Below are 24,293 nucleotides of genomic sequence, written 5' to 3' on the forward strand. Positions count from 1 at the left end.
AAAAAGGGAGATCGCACAAAACCTGAAAACTACCGGCTCGTGGCCTTGCTTGATATCGAAGCAAAGGCATTCGCTAGAGTGCTGTTGAAGGAATCAGAAAGCTGGGCGGAGGAGCACAACATCTTGCGTTTTTTTCAAACTGGATTCAGACCACAATGTTCCACAGTAGATAACATCATAGCACTGGGATACTTGTCCAAACGTGCGACTTAGCCCGCTCAACCTCTCTTGTTTTGCTGCGTTGTGGACTATAGTGCAGCATTCGACCGTGTAGACCATGGAGTAAACTCACCACCTGGGACATCCCAGAAAAGCTGCTAAATGCAATACGGTCTCTACACGAAGCGACCTGGGTAAGGATTAAGACAAGCCTATCATCGATGACCAATAAGGAACCAACAAATAACGGCCTCAAACAGGGGTGTGTTCTTGCACCACTTTTGTTCAACATCTACACATCCGACCTGGGCCAAGCACTGGAGGGGGCAAATGTAGTAATTCCAAAACTGGGGAACAAGCGGCTCCAAGTACTTCAATATGTCGACGACCTTGTAATTTTGGATCATACCAGGATAGGCCTACAGAAAGCCCTAGATGCGCTAAATAGGTTTAATCAAAATAATAACTTATTGGTAAACCAGGAGAAGACTAAGATTCTCATCATTGGGAAGTACCATCGAAAGCATATAGCCCAATGGCACCTGGGTGACCAGCAAATTGGATCTTGCAAAAATTATAACTACCTGGGCCTCAGGCTAACGAAGGGGGCAAAGACAACAGCTCATCTGAAGCATTTAAGAAGTAAAGGGGCAGGAATCCTCTTCAGTCTGGGAAACCTCAATCGAAAATTACATTGTCCATCCACGGACCCCATCTTGAAAGTCTTAAAAGCAAAAATATTGCCCTCAGCCAACTATGACCACTTAATTTTCCCCGGAGCCCTTACCAACTTCTATATGAGTTTTCAAATTGCTGCACATAAGAAAGTGCTGGGCATCCCACGACCGGCTAGGAGAGCCAAAGTAAGGTTGGAGCTGGGGCTTTCCCGACCCGACATCTCTTGCCTGGGAGACACAATAAAATATTACATTAGCACCCTGCGAGCTCCAGCAATGACTATGAAAGCGCAAATTAAAACAAGCTTTGAAGAAAGCGGATCGCCATGGCAAGTGCAACTGGCAGTAGCTAACCAATTGCTGGAAATAGAGGTGCAAAACCTGGCCAACACAAACATCTCAATTGCAGCATGGAAAAGAGCAGTGAACCGACAGGTAAAGCAAATATCATTCGCAAGAGATCTCTCTAGTCTGCATTATCACCCAAATCTCTCCTCACTGGATGCCTCTTATAAAGTGGGTAAAGCACCGCCCTACTTTGAACAAGCTCTTTCCGCTCAAACCCGAAAAAGATCACTCACATGAGGCTCCTGGCACTACCTATAGTGGAGTTCAACCCAAGCTGGGCCCGCCCGGACAAATCAGTAGCCTGCAGACTCTGTGACTACCACCAGGAATCCTGGTGAGGAAAAAGTTTAGGGAATTTAACTTGTGATTCTTTTTTAGATAACTATTTTTATACAGTTATCATATTGTAATGATTTTAAATAATCGAACAATAAAAGCTTTTTTCACTTTCACTCAAGAACTGAACTCTAGGCCAATTGTTTTGTATAAAAAAAAAATACTGTTTTATTTCTAGAACCAATCAAGCCTGGTGCAGGTAAGCATAACCATACTTTTCAGTAGGAAATTACTTGTATGAACAGTTCTAAATAGCAGTGTAACTGGAGGAGCTACGTTAGCAACCAAGATGGCCGCATAAACTCCTGGCTCCGCCGACCTCCGCCAGCAGCTCGTATATCCTGCAAATTATCCTGACTTCACACCGAACTCCCTTATGTATGAGGAGTAACTGACTCTGAAGGCGCAATCCCGAACTTTCTATCATACCGGGTGACAGAGATACACCGTGTTTTATTTCTCGGCCTACCCCGGAGCGGAAGCCGGGGCCTCGATTTCCAACCCATCCGGGCTGGAATTGAACAACATTGGCTGTGAACCCTGGGCTTTGTCCGGTCTCCCGAGCGGAGATATAATCTTCCTGTTTTTTACGGCGATTTCATATCCTGCCTGCAACACACATGCTACGGCGTGCCACATCGTTTGCTGCGGCCCCGTATCCTACGTTCGGAGACATAGTAAGCTTGTCGTGGGAGTGAGGACGGGAACCCTGATCAGCGGCAAAGGAGTAACGTCGTGAGGTGAGAGCGCCCGTTGCTGGTGTCCGCTCCAGATTTGCTTGCTACCCCGGAGAAGCCGGCCTCCGGGGTTTGCATCCTGATCTGTGGCTTGCGAGGGGAGATGGAGGAGACAGAAGACTCGCCACCGCTGCACGCCGTAATGGCGGCCATCAGAGCGCTCCACTCACAGATCACCGTCCACTACCAGGCACTGTCGGTAACAATGGACGATCTTTGCCGGAGACCGGACAGCGTTTTTTTGCCAACATTGCAGCCAGCGTTGGCGCCAACAGAACATTGTCTATCCGATTTCGAGGTCCCCGTGCAGACGCCGGATCCCTTCGGCGCTGCAAATTCCTATACTACGGATCGCGCGCCCATGAACATTGTCTGCGTTCCCTGCTTGAACCCTATCTCGCCGAATTTCACTATGGACAACCTTGACTGCCTTCACAAGATCACCTGTGACTATTGGAGAGTTTTATCGTTCCGCCATGCTTTTTCTCGCTTGCTTTGTGTGGATCGTGAACTCCTATCCTTTACTTGGCTTGTTCGTACTGACTTGAATTATCATGCAAGCATTGTCGCTCTCACTGTTGCTGTGGCCTGGGTTATAAGTGCTCCAGTGAACATTCGTACTGGCCAGGGTTAACTTGTGGGGCTTTTCAGGATACGGGACAACAATTTACTCTGATATTGGGATTGTGTCCTTGATTCGAACTGTTTCCGATATACCATCTATCCTTTACCGCTGCCGGACCCATGGGTTGTCGGCTGAATAGCTGTGTTATTTGCATTACTGATCCGTGTTGCATACCTGTGGTACTGGCCCCTGCTGTTGCAGGGCTACTTTTGTATCTTGTGTTGAACAATATAATAAAGGTTTTAAAAAAAAAAAAAATAGCAGTGTAACTTGTACTGGTTTTGGTTACAGTTTTATGAAAGCAGTTTGCAACACTTTGCAGGTATAGTTCATTCAATTGAATGGGCTTTTTTGAAGTAAAATGCAGTTCATTACTTTTCAGATTACTTTTACTAACAGGACTGGATCCTGGATTCAGTCCTGGGACATTTCCTGAAAACAGGTGAGTAAATGTGTTTTGGTTAAAGGTACGATTTTTAAGGAATATTGTATTTCAAAAGTTGATACTTTAAAACTTTTTCACATAGAATCACCAATTTTATCCTATGGGAGGAAATTCACTCAGCAGGTAAGTTAGGTTATTGTTACTTTTTCTTACTCAGTGCTGGATCCTGGATTCAGCACTGGGAAATTTCCTGGAAACAGTTGAGAAAATGTGTTTTGGTTATTAGGCTGATTTTTAAGAAACTTTTTGGGAGAAAAAGCTTCAATGTTATGCTATGAGGAAAAATTAGTTATCGGTTTCAAGGTAAGTAATCGGTCTTTTGAGTTAGGGTTTTGGGGGTAGACTGGGGGGGGGGGGGGGGTCTCCCAGGGTCAGTGATGCACTGTTGTCTCACCCGAAGCGGGAATCGGGCGGCCGGGTGCAGAGTGTTGAAGCCCAATGTTATCCAATGGGGGATAGGAGGACTCGGTTAGTGGCGGCTGGCAAGCAGGCCACAGGGTTGTGGGAGCAAAGTTCCTAGGGTTTTTTAAAAAAGTCTTTTTATTAAAACATAACCTCTCCATTTCAATACACATCTAGCAGCAGTGGGAATTCATTGGCACATTTACAATATACAAATCGAAAAATCACTAGACGAGTTCCATGGTGGTCTACCCTCCGAGCGTGCCCTGTACAAGATGTAAAGTTCTCCTAAAGCGTTCCTCACCCCCCCCCTCACCAATGGGCCATTCCCTTGTGTGCTAGCAGGTGGGTGGTCTTACAGCCCATTGAGTTTCGCAAGCGCCCACGAGGGGTGTGTCAGGGAGTGTATTCCATGCGGGCCCTGTTAAACCAGTGGTGAGCCCTCAGGGGTGCTCAGCCAGTCTCCCCTGTAACGCCTCCACGCCCGCCATACCTTTTCCCATTTCTTGGGACAGCCCCGGCTGTCATAGATTACCTTCTCTACTCTATGGCACCAATCCAGGTCCCTCTCCCATCCTTCCACCTTTGGCACCAAGTCACTCCCCCAAAGTCGGGCTATGTTTCACTTGGCCACCATACTGGCGAGGGCCAGCCACACCTTGTCTCCCTTGGGCCAGGTGACATCAGTTGTCACCCCTAAGATATGCCACCTTGCCTCTAGCGGTACCTCCGCCCCAATCACTTCTTCCATGATTTCCTGCAGTTGGACCCAGTAAGCGTGGATTTTGGGGCAATCCCAAAGGATGTGGAAGAAGGAGCCCTCTTCCGCGCAGCCCCGTAGACCGAACCGTGAAACTGAAAATCCCATCCTGTAGTGCAGCGTCCGTGAGGTGTAGGACCTATGAAGGATACGCAGCTGTACCAGCCTGAATCTAGCCCGGATCGCTACCTCTCTGGGACACTGGAAGGCCTTGGTCCAGTCGTCATCTTCCAATAGGCCAAGGTCTGACTCCCATTTCTCCCTAAGTGAGCTCAAGATGTCTGGGAGATTATTGACCAACTTTTTATAGGTGAGAGAGATAGCTTTGTCAATCATAGGGTCGAGCAATAGCCTGTCTTCAAGTGGAGCGTACTCGGGCAGCTGGTCCCCCCGCTTCAGGTTTGTGTGCATGGCGTGCTTTAATTGTTGATAGTGCAGGAATTCCCCGTCGCCCATATGGAACTCCTTCTGCAAAGTTACGAAGTCCACCAAGTCTCCTTTCGCCATACATCCCCCAGCATGTCTAGGACTATCAGACTCCATTGGCACAAGTCTCGCAGTTTCACTACCTCCCGAAGATAGTCACCTTTCCACAAGGGCAACTGTGCTGTAAGTCTCGCATTCCACCCCAGTGATTTTGTTGCCCTCTTCCACACCTCTATCACAACCGCTGCGTCTGGATTTAGATTACAAGGCCACCAGATATGAATCTTCTCCCAGGGCCATGCGGTCCACTCGATACGCTGGTTCCTCCAACGGGGCAAATACCCAGCCGTTTATGTTGACCAACTGTGTCGCCCAGTAGTAAAGGCGAATGTCTGGCACCGCCAATCCAGCCTCGAACGGCCCTCTCTGCAGTTTAAGCGCTATTCTAGGCTGCTCTCCACTCCACAATAAGGAGCGCTGCTCCGCCTCAACTGTTTTAAATATGTACTCTGGGATCGGGAAGGGCGCGCTCTGCAGCGCATAGAGCAATCGAGGCAGCGCCATCATTTTAAATAAGACGGCGCTGCCCATCAGGGAGACCGGGAGGGTCCTCCAGTGCGTCACGTCACTGTGTAGACGATCCAATTGTGTCAGCACATTTAACCGGAGGAACAAAGTTCCTAGGGTTAAGCTCGGGGCACGTTGGGGACCAAGTTAGTACCAAATGGGCACCTTCAGCGGCTCAAGGGCAGCCGGGTGCAGGGTGCTGTTTTGAGGCCGGGTGCCCTGTTGATTTCAATGGGAATTCTCCTGGACAAAGAAACGCTGCAGGCTTGGGGATGAGGATCTTCCAGGAGTGACCACCACTTAGAGTGGTAAGTTGGGATGTGGTGGGTTGGGTACACAAGGCCATGGGGCGTCGGGTGCAGGAGTGTCTTTGGATTACGTATTTTCTTACCTGTTCTGGTCGCGGTAAGGGAGGCCCTCTGGATTGAGGCTGCAGGCGTCTGGAGACTTGAGGCAGGACATGGGTCGCCGGATCTTGGTTAGGATCGGCGGGGGGGCCCGCCCCGTGGTGTTTGTTCACTCAAACACGGGCCGAGCTCTGTGTAGAGTGTGCTGGATTCGCGGTTTTGGGCTGGCACCAGAAGCTGCAGTTCACACGTCCGATGTTCACGGGAGAAATAGCTGGGGAAGTGAATGCAGGCAGGTCCTCCGGGGTTTTCGAGGTTGCTGGCCGCTGGACGGGACGGGATTTCGCAGGAGCAGGTTCGAGGGGAGACAGGCCTGTAGTGCTGGGGCCAAGTCAGTGGGCGTCGTCCTCCTTAGCTCTGCATGGCTTCTCGTCCTTCTTTTCTTGTCTTTGCTGATTCTAAGAAAGGAAGGTTCAGAGTGCCCCTAAATACTAAATGTAGGGGCATTACAGGTAGGTAAAGGTCGGGGACCAATGGGTCCCTTCCCTGGGGTGGGTACACCCCCCGATTCTGCTACTCTCCAGTGGGAGGGGGGCAGGAGCCTGTCCCTGGTTGGCTGGGTCCCTCCATCCTGAAGATGGCGGGGACTTGAGGTTGTGCTTCCTCGCCTCCCCCACCCTAGGGGTGGAATTGGCAGAGGTGGGCACACCTCTCCCTCACTTTGGTTTTCCCGCCAGGTCTCCCATCCAAATTGGGGGGTAGAACCAGTGGGGAGCAGTTGCGGAGAACAGCAAATGGTCTGGAGAGGCTCACAAAGGCGTATACCTTTTTGAAGCTTCTCTTTCGTGAACCCTGCCCATACTGGGGGAGGAGGCTTGGCACTTCGTCCCAGGATGTGCATTGTTTCAGGCCCCCGAGAACCACAATCTCTCGACCCAGGGGTCCAGAAACATGTCTGGTGGTGGCAGCCACTCAGTCAGTTCACTAGGAGTGGGTCGAGTTTCAGGGGGCATCTCTAAGATGCCCTCTGTCGTGCATCTTACATTAAATCCCACACTGGCATCAGTGCGGGTTTAATGTGCTGAGAAGTTTGATACCAAACTTCCCAGTCTTCAGTGCAGCCATTATTGGGCTGTGGAGCTGTGGAGTTCGTAATGACAAACTCCCAGCACCATGTACTCTTAATGGCAGCACTGCACTTACAGTGCCCAGGAATGGACCTGGGTACTGTAAGGTTACAGGGCTCATGCACCTGTACCCTCACTACCGGCATAGAGCACCCAGCTAGAGGGGGGACTGATGTATGCCAGGGCAGTGTTTTGTGGGCATGGCACACAGGGAGGGATGTGTGCCATGTCGACTCTTCACTCAGTTTTGCACCAAGACACGCAGCCTGCCAAGGCAGTGTGCGAGTGTGAGGGTACAGGGCCTCTACGGGTGGCACAATAAGCGCTGCAGCCCTTAGAGGTCTTCCCTGGTCATACTGCCCTGGGGACCTGTGGTACCATTTACCAGGGGCTGACCTGTGGTCAGAGATGCCAATTGGGTTCGTTTTTTGGGGAAGAACACAGGCCCTGGGAACCAGATTGGCAAGGACCCAGGTCACACCAAGGAAAAGTGCATCAGTAGTCTGGCAAAAAGTGGGGGGGGGGGTTACTGCAACAGAAACCCACTATCCTACACCTACTTTGAAGTCTTGTCCCCCCAGATGCCATTCCTTGTCCTTGTTATGGGTTGAGCAAGTAAAGTACAATTCACTTCATTGTATTTTGTGATTTTTTTTGAATTCTTGGCGTTATCTAAAACCTCTTCTGGTAGCATGAAGTATTAGATTGCATATTGCTGCCCTGAAATCTATGCTTGCCTTGAATGATAGCGGAGTCTGTTTTAATGTTGCACATTTTATTTTAAAAGCAAGCCATGCACGAAAAACTGTTTTCCCTTAATGATATGATGTTTATCAATTGTCTTTTTTGGAATAAGGGTGAAGTTTATTTATTTGTTCTTAAGTACTGTTTTGGATCCTTTTTATAGGTTTTAATTGCTTGTATAGGTTTTAATTGCTTGTATATGTTTTTCTCATTGTATCTCTTTATGGCTATTTATATATGCCGAATAAAGTTCTTTGAGTCGAATGTATTTTACTTTTTAAAAAACCTATAAAGAACTCGAAGTGGTGTGAAGGGTGAGTATTTAACTTATGTGAAAGCAGGGCTTTTAAAATATGTCACAAACATGTATGTTTAGCACAGTAATAGAAGCCAGTTTTGTAGTAATATTCTGCTATCTTTCATCTTGTAAAATGACAATATAGATTAACTTTGAAATAAGGGTAATGTGATTAAATACATTAACTAGCCTGCTCTATGCTCGTTGGGCACAATGTTCATGGCCCATATTTTTCACTTAACAAACCAATGACTTCTAGAAATCGTCTTCATTTGCTTCAATTTAAGCAACTCCTTTAATAAAAATGATACGCAATGGGATAGTTAAAGATGGATACCTGCAACGGTATTTGCAGGTATATGTTTAGTTTATAAGTGCAAATTATCTTTTTTAAGAGTGCAAAACGATTTTTTTTATTTGGGTTTTGCACTCGGAAAAGGATTTACTCACACAAAGGTTTCTGTATAAATAAATCTTCTGTGGATGGGTCTGGTCTCCCCTGGCTTCTCTCCTAACATGCCATTCCCACCGCTTGCTCAGGCTTAGATTCCCACACAGTATTCCCCTCTGCCTGCTTATATCCCATACCCTCCTATCTTATTTTGCCTGCAGCCTGCTTTTCTTTGCTCCTCCCTGTTTCCAGACTCCTAAGATTGGCTTCCAACTACACCCTGTTTTGAAAAGATCATTCTATTCCCTGGACTCCTTCCTCATACCCTATCTTGTTCTCTCTTTTCCACTCTACTGTTGTATCTAACATTTTGAGATGGCTTCAGAGCACGTACCAACATCAAATAATACGTTTCTTGGTCTGGGTCTATGGGTGATCGCATGCCAGGTGTTTTGTCTGTCTTCATGCATGAAGATCTGGCCACATGGGTGTCTTTGTCATATGAGCTATGTGCAAGGATGTCTTAAGGTGTTGCTCTGCGTTTGTGTACAACACTACTGAAGTTACAGCAGGGAGCAAGAGCAAAGACCCGTAGCTTTCAAATGGTAAGAAAGTTACTTAGTGCTTAAACCACCTGTTCTTTCTGGTAAGGAGTTTTCCTGTCCACCCTACGTACCATGCCCCACCACAAGTCCTCTCTAAGAACTGTTAAACTAACCCCATATTCTCACTCCCAGCTCCTTTGCAATAGACAGCCTCAGCTCCATAAGATAGTATTAGTTCCCTAGAAATAAGTGGACCCAACCCTGCCGACACAATGTGTTCTCCTCCTGCTGCAAATCTACATATTTCAGCACTGCAATGCCCAGCGAAATGCAGAAGGCCCTCATTTTTTTTGTTTTATTAATTTTTATTCACATTTTCTTTTTCCCAAACCAATAATTGCCGATACAGTATGATAAATGCAATGCAATGTAATACAATCTGTGAACAGATCATGTTTCCTTGTGAGTTGCATTGCAAGCCAGCACAGCAATATGCAATGCTATAGTCTAAGCATACCGGGCATCTGTGTGCAGGTTACATAAATAAAAGACAGCGGGTACAATGTTTGAGGTAGCAAGGAACATTACACTCTTGTGGCTGTGCTTGGTTGGCGGAGGGAATTGTGGTTGCCCAGCTACCAGAATATGCCCTGTTAGAGGAGAGACTACTACAGGAGAAGCTAAAAAGTAAAGCATGTCCCTCTCATATAAGACCCTAAACAATAATATGCATTATAATTTGGGTAGACTCCGCGAGAATTTGGAGAGGGATACTGGAGATATGGAAGACCTTGATTGGGAGCAAGCGTTTATGCCCCCCAGGAAGAAGGACATCCAGGCCCGACTGCGTCTCATTTAGTATACATTTCATATAAAATATTATGATGGAGACAAATTGCATATGATGGGGCGAGCAGAATCTCTGACGTCTTCAGTGCCAGAACCAGGATCAGCCCGTGCCGGTAAGAGCGGAGGGGCGGAGTGGGGGGCAGTTAACAGACTTGGGGTGGGGGGGGGGGGGGGGGGGAAACCACTTACTTTGCGCTTGATGCATCTCCGACTCAGCAATGTGGTGAGCGCAAGTTAAGTGTTTTTCTTTTTTGTTCCCTCGTCGTAGTCTGTCGACACCCGCGCCCCACCGCTCTTACCTGTACGGGACACACCTGGTCAGAACACCGGGGGGTATTACCTACATACATTGTGGGGAGGCCCTATCATAAAAGCTTACTGGAGGTCAATCCTTATAGAACTTAGTGCAGTCCTTAATGTGCCCCTCCTGGTGAATCCTATATTTGTTCTCCTTGTATCCCCAATTATGTCGATGCTCCCAGATCCCAACTACTTTTTAGTGCTCTGGGCCTAGTTGTAGCTAAGCGGGATGTGGCCAGGCAATGGTGGGGCAGCCGAGGTTCCCACAATCCAAAAATAGAGAAGGGGTTGGATCTCCTATATATCTGCAGAAAAGGTCACTCATGAAAGCAGGGGTTGCTAGTTGAGCTATCACAGGTTTGACCTATAAGAAGATACTCCAGTCCCTCACTCCCACCCCCCCTCCGTACAGGTAGAGGTAGATGCGGGCCTGAACATACCCTTGAGACATAATAGTCCATCATTGTGAAGCATTATTGATGTTATTATGATGGTGCATTGAAATATGAAATAATGTCGCATTTAATTGTGCTACTGACCTTTTGTGTAATCACTGTTACTTTTATTATAATGTACTGTAGAAATGATTTCCAAACTATGGTTATTGTTCCAGTGATATTAGATTTCTTCTGTAATCTTGAAAGAATAAAGATATTTGGGGGAAATAAAGAAGATGGCTAGGTCTGCTCGTGAATTTTCTCTGTGTGCATTGAACCGGGTTGTGAATTGGATCTGTTTCTCCACCTTGAAGTGAAGCTCGCGAAGGAGCGAGGAGGCCAATGCCCTTTTCAGGAGTTTGTAGAGAAATCTGGCAGCCGAGTTTTGAACCACTTGTAGATGTCTCATGGAGGCTATATATACCCCCAAATAAATATTACCATAGTTCAGTCTCGATTTAGATGAGTGCCTGGATGACTGTCCTTTGAGCTGAAAATTGGAGTATCCTGATGATTTTCCGCAGCCGTTTCAGGATGGTGCAGCAGGTAGCGCCACCTTTGCTATCTGAGGCTTCATAGCTTTTCATCCAGCAGAAAATCGAGGTTCTTGACTTTATGAGCCGGGACAGGAAGGGGGAAGAGCATCCAATGTTTTTGGCCTGTGCTATGGACCCCAAAGGGACGGGTTCTTTCCTTTCACAAGTACCACAGCCTGATCTCCATTAAGTTTAAGTGAGTTACAATTCATCCACGAGACAGCCAGACCCAAGCCTGTGTTAAGGGCCTCAGAGTTGTGATCCAGAGCGGATGTCAAAGAGAAGATGATTTCTGTATCATCCACGTTGGAGAATAAGGTGAGGCCACCGCTTTCAACCAGGTAAGCCAGTGGGCGGACACAGATGTTTAATACTGCCAGGCTCACGGCTTAGCCATGGGGAACCCCTGAGGTGAGGGAATGTCGAGTGGATGAGGTGCTGGCTGAGGAAACATGGAAAGTTTTATCCTTTAAGAAGGATGCCATCCAGGATAAAGCAGTTTCTTGGAGTCCCAGATTAGCCAGTTTCTCTAAAAGAGTGGAATGTGAAACCGTGTCGAATGCAGTACTGAGGTCGAGTAGGATCAGTGCTGCCATCTCGCCTTCATCCAGGAGTCACCTAAAATGTTCTGACTCCTAGAAGGGTAGATCAGTACTGTGACCTGCTCTAAACCCTGACAGAGGGATGTAGGGGGGGAGGTAGGAAGATCAGTTAGCAGCCTACACCAGTTGCCTGTGTTTCCCAGTGGGAGTTGTATTAATGCGCTGGATATTGTAAATTTGGGTGCAAGTTCCAGCGAAAAGGACACGGCTTCACAAGCCGGTATAGATAATTCATGTATAATGCTTTTTTATGCATTTTTTTAACACACTAGCCTCCTGGTTTACTAGGCCTGTGCCACCTCACCATCCTTTTATTTTAATGTTCTCATTAGACAACCCCGTCCTGGCCATTCCACCTTCCAGAAATTCCCACCATGCTTCTTTGTAGGCCTTCCTAGTAGCCAAAACCACTGAGTATTCAACAAGCTTCAAGGCCCAGTGTCCCCAAATTCCCATATTTCTAGCTGCATCCTGGTCTTTAGCTTCAAAACTCCAGGTTCTAGCCTTTGAACCTCTGCTACTGTGAATGAGACCTTTGTAATATTATTGTCCGCTCTGGGGACAACCCTTGCTTGAAAAACAGAGTTAAACATCAAGCAACCCAACAAGAAATTGAGCCAAAGCTGTAAAACCATTAAATTAATAGCTTTCTGATAATTCACGAGTACCTCAACAGTCTGGTTAACATAACAAGCATTGGCATAGCCAATATGTCTTGCCTTTAGGACCTTATGTGTTTAGCCATGCAGCATATTATCCTGGGTGCTGTGCCACTAGGGACTGAAGAGCTATACAATTACTACACACTGGGCCATGCAGTTTAATTCAGGAATGCATGCTTGCCTAAGGAAACATTTATGGACCCATCCAAGGCTTTTAAACACACAGACGGAAAGGCAAAGTGCCTTGATGAAAGTCAACAGCACTATAACATTCTGTTGGCGACTGCATCACTCGAGTATTGAACAGCCTTTGAAAATAGCAGTGAAGTACTTTCCAATGGCGGGGACGTCCCATCCTTCCTCCCCCAGGCCCCTTTTCACCAGGCGCCCTTCTCCAGAGTTTTCCATTCGAAACATTGCTCACACCATCCGTTTACCGGCAAGCCCCAGGCCCGCCTTATGCCCCAGCCCCTTGGGTATAGGAGCACTGGACATAGCAGCAACAACAACATGATGCCATTTGTCAGGTATTTTTATTTATTTTATTTTAAAGGTTTTATATAGCGCTGGCTAGACCCAGAGGTATCAGAGCGCTTTACATGAGCATCAGATCATAGTTACAGGTTACATTGTTAAAGGTTCCACAGTTATTAGAGCATGGCAATACAGTTACTAGTAAGGTCGAGATAAACAATAAGCACAAATACGTTAGGGGAAAAGCAGGAAAGGGGAAAGATTCAAGGGAGGGGGTAGGAGCTGGGGAAGTAGACCGGTAATGAAGGCGGGAAAGAGTAAGGGAGGGTGAAGGACACCGCATGGAAGATGAAGGGAAGGGCGAACGGGGACACAAATCGGTAGACGAGTCAAAGCAATGTCCAAAGTCCAGTAAGCTGTGATCCCATGGGAAGTGGTATAGCTTCCCTATCTCTGTTGCGGGAGGCTCCCTTTACGCAGTGGACTCTCTCAGGGGGGTCTCTGAGACTCCAAGGCCTATATATTGGATCACTCCCCAAAAAGGAGAGAGGGAGTGCTTTGGCAAGGGATGCCATACCATACCTCAGCTGTGAGTGGCTCCCTAGGCGCAGTGGAATCTCTCAGCGGGTTCGCTGAGACTCCAGAGTATAAATATTGGATCTTTCCCCAACAAAGGGAGAAGGAGTGCTTAGTCAAAGGGCACAAAGTACAGGGGGCTAGGCATACTAGTAGGCAAGGTGAGAGATTCAGGGGAGAGGTGATAGGAGCTAGGGAAGTAGACAAAAAGAGAGAGTGCTAAATGGGAACGTATTTAATTAATGAGTTCTTCTATAGCGCTGGCTAGACCCAAAGGAATCGGAGCGCGTGACATGAGGAACAATAATGTTGCAATTTACATCAGTTAAAAGTTACATAAGTATCAAGAAAAGCATTTAAAGAACATAGGGGACAAGGTGAATGGAGCAAGGAAGTGTAAGGGGATAGGGTAAAGGGGTAGGAGAAAAATAGGACGTAGAGACGAGGGGAAAATCTGCGTCCGGCTGGGTAGGTGGTGACGGCGAGGGGGGGGGGGTGGATGAAGACCACAACCCATCTCCTCTTTAGCTATATGGTAGCTCCACCGGGCATCAGCCAACTCGCTTGGTCTCCACAGTCTGGGATAAGTTCCAAGTCTTGATGTGTAAGCAGGTTAGGGGATAGGTTCAAGGTCTGGTCAATATCCAATTGTTGTCCCAGGAAAGTAAAACCACGTGGAGGAGACTACTATGGATGCAATGTTTGGGTCAGGCAGGGGACTGTACTGGTACACTGGTGGCCATCCTACGGTCAGGTATCTGGCCGTTAGAGTCAATATCCAGGACAGCGGCCGCCAGAGAGTAACAAATCCAGCGTGCACACACCATAGCACGCGCAGACATGCACAAGCACACACACATGTGAGCACACACTCTCATATGCGCACTGACGCACGCACACAAGCACATATACAGAAACATCCAAAAACAAAAGCACACATAAAATCCCATGCTCTAGTACAAAAACACCCAAGAACATGCACACGCAAACACCATCACATTCACAGACATGCACAAGCACACAGAAATGCGCTCACACGCTCACACAAGCACACAAACCGAAACTACCAAAAACACACAAGTACATGCATACACACACACCATCACACGCACAGACATGCACAAGTACACAAATGTGCGCACACCCTCTCATACACGAACAGAGGGCGCACACAAGCATGCATACAGAAACCTCCACACGCACAAGCACACATACAATTCCATGCTCTAGTACAAAAACACTCAAGTACATGCACACAACATCACACGCACAGACATAGGCACACATACAGAAACCTCTGCGCACACATAGAATCACATGCTCTAGTACAAAAACACCCAAGTACATGTCCACACCATCACACAGACATGCACAAGCACACACACATGTGAACATAGTCTTTCATATACTCACAGGCGCCCACACACACACACACATGCACAGACATGTAGAAGCACATAGTCTTTCATACACGCACAGGCGCACACACACATGCGTCCGCACACACCCCCTCATACAAGCACAGTCGCACACACAAAAGCATTCACATGACACATTACTCCGGGACTGCTGCAGCATTGGTGGCACACAATGGCAGGTTTGGACAGACAAATGAAAGAAGGTTAGTTGTACACACACTTATTGCGACTGCTGCATCCTCCGCTCCATTATGGAAAGTGGTGTCTTTATAGGCGAGTTGTGTCCACATCTAATATTGCTGGTTCCCCATGCATCACAGCTGAGGGGCAACGAAGGGGGCTCTGAGGTCTTTGCCCTGCCTTGCACATAAATGTGCCCGCCTGCCACTTTGTTAGGAGCCTACTCGTGCTAGCCAGGCCCTCAAGCGCCCTCTGAAAAGTTTCCTTTTATTTATGGAAACTCCACCGCCGCCTACCGCTTCAGGCAGAAGGGGGTTCCACGTCGTGGATAGCTTCAGAAGTTAGCCGCTGGCAGTACTCGCACATTGTCACTCCGCGGGTCTCAGCGCTACTCCAGTTCTGAATATAATATCAGCGAGGGAGAGCCATTTTGGAAAAGATTTCTACTGATGATAGGGGGGAGGAAGGTACCAACAAAATGGAGGGCCATGAACACAGATGAAAAGGCTCAACAGGTCTCGGAACAGAGAGACCCCACGCTGTGCCTCCAGCCAAAGACGGAAACACGAGAAGCAGATTGGAGGGGGCACTCTTCAGGAACACAAAAGGCCCCTCCCTCCTCGGGACTCAAGTCGGAGACCATCTGTCCGGTCTGTAGGCTCGTGGAGAAGGAAGGCAGGCTACGAGTGTTCTCCACCCGCTCCTGGGGCCCAGGGGGAAACTGCTGTTGGACCCTTGCGCTTCACAGGGGTCCTCAACTCCGGCTTCCTGTAGGGTTCCAGCCAGTGATTGCGCAGGGCCTAAGCATCAATGCAAGCCGCGATGCACACGGCACAGCGGGTATCCTCCGGCAGCTCCTGATGAACAGGGGGAGCTTGCGATGGGAGACTGCGCGGTCACAGAAGGCTCAATTACAACTTCCCATCCGAGGTGCCATCCGACTGGTATTTTAGCACCAGACGCTCCTACCTGCAACTGGCTCCGGACACAGGCGAGATCAGTAGTGCAGCCGTTGTCTTTCCCGCTATGACGGTGCAGCTGTAGTGGGGGATTACTGTCTGTCTTCCACCGCTTGCAGAGGTCAGATCGCGCAGCTTGAGTCCGCACCGGCAGGTAGCGTGAAGCCGGGGTACCACCTCGGCGTGCAGTGGAGATATCAGGGCATACATAGTGTTTCCGCCATTGGCCGAGCGAAGGCCCTCTTTTGCCACTCATGGCCTAGCGGTGTGGGCTTCCGCTGTTAGTCTCCCACTTCGCCACAAATAATAATTAATATCTAGGGACGCATTAACATCACTTAATTTTCGTGCACCTAAAAACAAAAAAAATAATCTACCCCTGTGTAATGTAACTGGGTTCTTTTTTTTTAAAGCGCTCAATACCTTCGGGTCATTTGAGTTTGAACTCTATAAAAGTGCCCCCAAAAACTAACCTGACCTTGTGAAATATAACTAGTTATGATGTAAAGCACTCCAACACTTTCGAGTCGCTCGAGTCACATTGTATAAACTAGCGTCAAAGAAAATGCGATGGAAGTTGCCCAAGCCTTTCCCTGAACTGTGCTGCACGGTTGGGCTGCTGAAGGTCGGGTTTCCGAGGCTCGCTAAAGCACTAAGCAAGATGGGTTTGGGGGGAAATCCTTGCACTTAAAAGTCAGAGAAAATTGAAGACGCCCTTGAAAACTGAGAGACATTTCATATTGGTATTTGAGCAGGATGGGGAGATTAAGTGACTAGCGTTGAAGTTAAACCACTGAAAAAGGGCAAACCGTGACAGGAGCAGGAATTCAAGAAAGAAATAATCCCCAAATGAGCACATAATCACAGAAACGTAATGTTTACAGTAATTGGGCAATGCTCTGTAGGAGGAAACAAAACACTAAAAGATGGGACAAAGAGGAAGGATTAATCACTAGCGCAAGCATTTTTGAACGACAATCGAAGGAACAAATAAAAAGGCAATGGGTGGGCTGTAAGCCCACGGAGTGAATACAGCAGGTCTTGTAGAGACCATACCTTCGCTGCCTAGGCTTGACATAAAACGGCACTCCAATTGAATAGCTTTTTGTGCCTCACAGAACCATGGTGACCACCAATAGAAACTAGTCTAGAAAAGCTATGCTCAACTTTTTTTTTTTTCTGGTCATGTTGCTTCGAGCATCTGCTGCATTAGAAAAATATGGGCATCTGCCACAACCGTTCATCCTGCGGAAACCAGACTGTCAAACCATTGAACTTTCAAAAAGCAAATCCAAACTCTGATTGGCTCATCCCCCAGTGTTCAAACGGACTCTATGATTAGGAAACAGTGAATTCTATGCTACTGCAAAAGGCTCTTCCAGTACTGATAACCCTTTAGACAGTACTCAAGAACCATAGATTTCATGTCATGTCAGACCAGGTTTGGTATCCAGGAGCTGAAGCGGGTGTATAGGTGTGGGTCTGCGGAGGTAGTGAGTAAGTCAGCCACGAGTAATTCGTGGAAAAGCCAGGTCTTAGGCTTCTTGTGGGATTTAAAAAGCGAGGATGAGGCTGGTATGTGTAGAGGCAGGTCATTTCAGGTTTTGGGTGCAATGTGTCAGAAAGCTAGGCCTCCTGTTCTGTGTTTGCGCATACCAGGGTGTGTGCAAGTGAGGCTGAGCGCAGGTGTCTGGTGGGTAGGTGAAAGTGATGCTGGTCCTTTGTGGTGTAGTGCCCAATATGCGTGTGTGAAGACTTTTAATTGGCAACATTTTTGTATAGGCAGCCAGTGGAGCACTCTGAGGTCTGGGGTGATATGGGTGCATCATGGGAGGTATAGGAGGAGTCTTGCTGTAGGATTCTGGATGGTTTGAAATCGTTGGAGTTGGTTAGACATTCCATCATAAAATGTGTTGCTGTAATCTAGTCTGCTTGTGATGAGGGCTTGAGCTGCAGTAGGTTTGGAGCTCCTGGGAATTCATTTCAAGCATTAGGATATGGAAGCATGAGTAGCTGTCTGAGTTTACCTGTGCTGCCATATTGAGTTTGTCGTCTAAGATGATTTCCAGGTTTCTTGCTTTGTTGGTGTGGGACGAAGCTCTAAAGGCCTCCAAGTGGAGCCCCAGGTGGAGATCCTTTTTCTGAAAATTAAAACACTTCTGTTTTGTTTAAGGTCAGTTTCAGGCAGTTGGTTTTCATCCAATCTGCCACATTGATCATGCATTTGGTGGAGTTGTTTCTGGTGGTGGTGGATTTGTCTGACATTGATAAAATGAGTTTGTCGTCATTGGCATAGGAAATTATGTAGATGATGATTGCTTTGATGTCGCAAGTGGTGTCATGTAAATGCCAAACACGGTTGGGCTGAGGGAGGAACCCTCTGGGATTCTGAAGATCATATTCTTTGGATATTGTGAAGTAGTTGAAGATTTGGGTGTGGATTTTGTTGATCAGTGGTCCTCCCATGCTGTAGATATGATGGGGGCAAGGGTCTGATGTGAACTCAGAGTGAACAGTTTTCACGATTGCAGTAGTTTCTTAACTGGTCCGGGTTCTCCAATTAGTTGAGAGAGTGTCTTGGCTGGCGGTGGGCAGGTTGGCGATAATGTCCTTGGGGTTGGATTGTTGTTTGAAGTTACTGTAGATCTTTTCGATTTTGCTGTGAAAGAAGTTGGAAAGGTTGTCACAGAGTTCCAGAGAAGTAATTGAGTTGGCTGTGGTCTCTGGGTGGTGTACTTCTTGCTGATAGGGAAGATCTCTTTGCAGTTGTTGAAGCTAGCCTCAATCCGTTTAGTAAGGGCTCTTCTTTTGGTATCTCTCAGAAGATGGTGGTACTGCCTGAGGACTGCTTTAAAGGTAGATCTGGAGTCTGCTTCATGGTTGCGTCTCCATTTTCTTTCCAGCTACTTGCAGTATCTCTAGGAGTCCCAGAGCTTGTATGTGTACCAGTTGACCTGTCTATTGGGTTCTACGATGTTTATGAATTTTGATGCATGCAAGTCTGCACAGGTCTTGATCCAGTGGTTGATGTTGGCAATATCCTTGTCAAGTTTGTCAGTGATGTCGGGTTGGTCCTTTTCAAGGGGGTTGCATCAGTCAGCTTCTCTTATTTTGTTCCAGTTTTGTCTGGGCAGGTTGATGCTGGTGAGTGATGTAGCTTGCTGTGTGGAGATTTCGAAGTGTATGATGGAGTGGTCAAACCAAGTGAGCGGTGAGGCGGAGATGTGTTTGATTTTGTTGCCGAGGCGGAGATAGAATCTAGGGTGTGCCCTGCGATATTTGTGGGGTCTGTAACCAGCTGTGTCAGTCCGATGATGTTCAAGCTTTCAAGGACGTCAGTGGAGGAGGGTTGGTGGAGTCTTCCAAGTGCAATATGAAATCCTTGGAGTTGATAAGGAAGAGATGAGGTTGCAGAAGTTTGTTTGTCTCCTCCTCTCTAACAGGGCCCTGATCTCGGTTTTCTCCAATTCAGGGTGATAATCACTTCTCGGTGGTACTAACGGTCTAATTTCTCTCCTCAATGGTGATGTTAAAATTCTGCCCAGTATCCTGGCTGTGTGCCTCAAAAAGGTCCTCCATTCCCTCATCCACCACTCTGAAGTGGGGTTCGTCCCAGGCTGCTCATCTTGCAGCCACCTGCGGGCCTTCTGGAGGAAGCAATGGCGCATTGAACCTAGACTCATTGAACCTGCATCAGATTGTCCCCAATCCGATACACACCGCTTGACATATCCTAGATGTAATTTTTGCTAATACTGAACTAGTTACCTTTCAAACTATAACTCCAGTCACATGGTCAGACCACCACTTGCTTGCTTTCCAACATAAAACAACGCTAAGCGACTCACCTAAAACTACCTTACATCCACCCACCTATCGGCCGTGGAACAAACTCAATTTGGATGACTTGGAAAGACAACTAACATCCAGTATAAATCTGGAAACCATAAATTCTGTTCAGAATCTGTATGAGTGGCTACAGGAAGCTTTTGAAATCCTGATACCACTCAAAACCACACAACAGAACAAAAGAAAAAAAGTGCCTTGGAGAAACCTAGAAATAAAAGTCAAAACAACAAATTGGAAAGCTGCAACGTACCTGGCTCAAAACGAACGCCAAACAAGACAAACTTCACCTACAGAAAATTAACAGATTATATAAGTCGGCTATCAAAAAAGCTAAGAAAAGGTACTTTTCAGACAGAATTCAAAACGCTAAATGTGCAAATAAAGAATTCTATAAAATACTCAATGAATTTCGAAAACCAAATTGCCTAGAAGGAACTCGTCCTGCTACTCAAGATTTCACAGACAAACTGGCAAATCATTACATGGACAAAGCAGACACGTTGGACTCGTACTTACGAAAGAAACAAAGCACCAGCACTAACCCTTGTACAAAACAACTATCCAAGAATGCTCTAATCAAGCCTCTCCGTTCCTTCCAACACATCTCACACGATGAATTTATGGACCTGCTCAATGCAAGGAGGCCTGCCTACAGCCCTTCTGACCCCTGTCCGCCACAAACTTTCAAGACCATTCTTTTAACAACCTCTGCTGCCATTCCAGTAAGAAGAATCGTCAACGATTCCTTAACTACTGGAATATTTCCAGAAGAACTCAAAGTCATACATACGCCCTTTACTGAAGAAAACAAACTTGGACCCGCTGAACCCTGACAACTACAGACCCATTACAAATGGACCTTTCCTGGGCAAACTGATAGAAAGAGCAGCGTTCGCCCAGATGTCACAATTCATTGAAGAGAATGACATACTTTCAGATTTCCAAACAGGATTCCGTCCGGGAAGAGGCACTGAATCTGCCCTCCTTGCCATCTGAGATGACCTAAAGAATATAGTTGACCGCAACGGGGTTGCTGCGCCTCTCCTCTTGGACCTCTCAGCTGCCTTTGACACGGTTGACCATGACACTCTGAAACAAAGACTTTATGAAGCCGGCATAGAGGGAACTGCTCTAGACTGGATCGCGTTCTACCTTCGAAACAGAACTAATGTCATCCACACACCACCTTTCTCGTCCAAACCGTACTCCACAAAAGCAGGGGTCCCTCAAGGTTCTATCATCTCGCCCATGCTTTTACATGAAGTCTTTACCAGTACTGATCAATAAATTTCACCTCACGTGCTAAAACTATGCAGATGACACGCAAATACTCCTTCAACTGGAATGACCCAAAGACATTGGAAAATCACCAATTTTCAGCTGGCTCAGAGACGTGGATCAGTGGATGACTTGAAGCCATCTCAAATTGAATGCTTCAAAAACTGAAATACGCACGTGTGGCAATTGGAAAAATTACAACCCGCTTGTTGCATGGCCTGATGAACTGGGATCACTGCCTAAAGTATTGAAGGAAGTAAGAAACCTCGGAATGACCATGGACTCCAAGCTGTCGATGAATGTCCAAGTGGATAAACTAGCAAGATCAAGCTTTGCTACTATAAAACGCTGCGACTAATTTTCCCTCATTTGGGATTTCCACACAAGGTCCAAGCTACCATCTCCCTTGTTCTATCCAAACTAGATTACGCCATTAGCCTCTACCACGGATCACCTTTAACGACCATGAAAAGAAAGACTACAACGGATTCAGAACTCGGCTGCCAGACTACTCTTGCATATCAAACCACAAGACCACATCTCCCCTGCCTTGAAAGCCCTGCATTGGTTACCGGTTGCCAGAAGATCCATGTTCAAGCTGCTTTGTATTACCCACAAAGCAATACATGGAATAGGACCACTATTCATCAGGAATAAAATCACCAAACACATTCAACAAAGGAACCTCCGCTCTAAAGGAACATCTCGCCTCAGAAATCCCACCATACAAGAAAAAACCATGGGGGGGCACATCCTTCTCTGTTCAAGCAGCCAAACTATGGAACTCTTTACCCCCTCAACATAAGATCCACCGACAACCAGCTTATCTTCAGAAAACTACTCAAGATCTGGCTCTTCCCCACATAAGCACCATACGGAAAAAGAAATTTACAGCATATCCCTCTGTATAGGGAGAAGCGTGGCTCAGTGGTTAGAGGCGGCAGACCCAGAAGCTGAGATCGGCCGTGGACCAGGGTTCGATTCCCCTCCTCGGCGGGTCTCGGGCTCAAAAATTCCACGGAGTCGACAATTCTCGATCTGGTGCCTACTCGACTCACGGGGTCCAATCTGCGACTCTGGGCAATAGCTTGCTTAATCTCCACTACGGCCCCTCGCGGCGGGATGCCTGGCTTTCACCTTGTGGATACCCGGCCGGGGTATCTCACAGGGGAATACCAGGACGGGTTCCCTAAGCAAGCGCCTTGAGGCCCCTGGGTTAAAGTGCGCTATATAAATCGAAACACATTTACATTTACATTTACATATATAAGCATGTGTTTTCACTATAGATATGTACCTATCTTTGTGTATTACTTTATAAAACATGTAAAATAATTATGTTAAGAGAAAAAAAAATAATAATAATATTCAAGACTCTTAGGCTTTCTGCAGCTTGTAAGAATGAGGTTGGGCCCCCAGTTGTGGAATCAATCTATGTTGATACAATAGACATGATCGGCTCTCTATTTGCAGAGCCTTCGTCCATTAAAAAGCGCCCTACGAGCGGCAAGCCAGTTGAGAAGTGGTTTGACAAAGACTGTAGAATGAAAAAAAATAGTCTGATACTTGCCATCAAATCCAATAATTCTGTTGAGGTTCTTTTGGCGAGATTACAGTATAGGCGAGCTATCATAGAGGTGAAGAGGGTATGGGAAGAATCACATTGGGACAGTCTAAAGGTAGTGAGCCAGTCCAAGAACGGCAAGCTTTTTTGGGCTTTGGTGAGAAGATCCAATGGTCGTGACCCGGACCAAATTCCTAATCATATAACTGATTGGGAGTGGTTTGAGCACTTCAGGAAACTTTATGTAGGAGATGTGGCTACTGGTAGACCAGGGCGGTCTAGCTGTTTCATGGCAGCTACACCAATCGTTCAGGGTTCCTTTATCAAGATAGGGAAGAAAGAGGTTGTGGCCGCTATAAATAGGATTGTACCTGCTAAGGCCCCGGGACAAGATGGTATACCGGACGATTTATTCCGAGCTAATGCAGAGGACTGGGCCACTTATTTTGTACTCCTTATTAATGCTCTGCTGGAAGGATCCCCGGTCCCAAACTCCTGGAAAGGGGCCGAAGTAATTCCTATCTACAAGAAAGGGTCCAGGGGGGACCCGGCCAACTATCGTCCAATAAGTCTTATAGACGCTGGTCAGAAGGTGGTTGGCAGGGTCCTCCTGGAGAGGATCCTCTCATGGGCCGAGGAGAATAACATTATTTCGCAGTTCCAGGCGGGCTTCAGGGCTTGTACAAGCACTATAGACCAGGCATTTAGGCTGGCACTTTTGCACTGGAAGGTGGTTACCATAGGCAAAGGCGGTCTTTATTTAGCATTTATCGACCCAAAGACCGCCTTTGACTTGGTCCCCCAAGACCACCTATGGCTGGTCTTGCAGGAGATAGGGTTTCCCCTACCTATTTTGAACCTCCTGGCCCGCATGCATGATGGAAATTATGCCGCATTAGATGGGGTACGCAGGAACAAAAAACAGATAAAATCCCTATAAATAGAGGTGTCCGTCAGGGATGCGTATTGGCCCCTACCCTATTCACGCTTTTCGTGAATGGGGTAGTCTCCTTTTTGCTTGAAATAAACACCGATGCTGCAGTTTTGGCGGGTGACAAAGTCCCCGCCTTACTCTTTGCGGACGATACATTGTTAGTATCAAAAACTCCTGCAGGATTACAGAAGCTGTTGGATCGTTTATGCTTGTTTTGTAAAATGAGGGGCCTAGCCACCTCCAAAACGAAGCTTCTTTATTTTAACCCCAGTAGATCGGCTAAATCCACGTTGGATCCCCAGGGGCACTCCAACTAAGCCACTTTTGAGTGATTTGGGTCGTCGTTCAATCAAGGACTTAATTACGTTGCAACCTCTTTTATACTGGGCTCGGCTATGGCGCACCCCTGAGCTAGCTAGATATGCCGACGGCCTAAGAGAGGTAATGAACCTTCAAGGATCCCACAAGATTGGCTGGCTAGTAAATATAAAAAAAGCTCCTTCTGGATACTGGCCTCAAAACTGCATGGGAGTCTGGGGTTGCACTGACCAAGGCAGAAACTAAGAGAGCCTTTTGGGCATGGGTTGATAACCAGGAGCACAGGGACCCTAATATGGGCAGGCTGACAGACGCATTTTGTCAGCACAAGCAAGTGCCTCGTCTAGAGCCTTATCTAGATTTTATCCAGAGGCCGAGAGACAGGGCTCTCTTTATCCAGTTTAGAATGGGTACCCTTCCTCT

The 24,293-nt window shown here is 47.1% G+C and overlaps 1 protein-coding gene and 1 long non-coding RNA gene across 2 annotated transcripts in view; one reads left to right on the forward strand and one right to left on the reverse strand.

Moving 5' to 3' along the window:
- NRAS (NRAS proto-oncogene, GTPase) overlaps positions 1 to 24,293 on the forward strand; it is a 200,988-nt gene that overhangs the window by 24,828 nt on the left and 151,867 nt on the right. The gene's annotated exons all lie outside the window — the stretch shown is intronic.
- On the reverse strand, positions 20,653 to 22,396 carry LOC147712583 (uncharacterized). The gene is made up of 3 exons (XR_015295758.1): positions 22,317 to 22,396; positions 21,740 to 21,957; positions 20,653 to 21,694 (listed from the first exon to the last, which is right to left on the reverse strand). It is a non-coding gene; the product is annotated as an uncharacterized LOC147712583 (long non-coding RNA).

The sequence above is a fragment of the Lissotriton vulgaris genome, chromosome 5, assembly GCF_964263255.1.
Source record: "Lissotriton vulgaris chromosome 5, aLisVul1.2, whole genome shotgun sequence".
Taxonomy (NCBI): Eukaryota; Metazoa; Chordata; class Amphibia; order Caudata; family Salamandridae; genus Lissotriton; species Lissotriton vulgaris.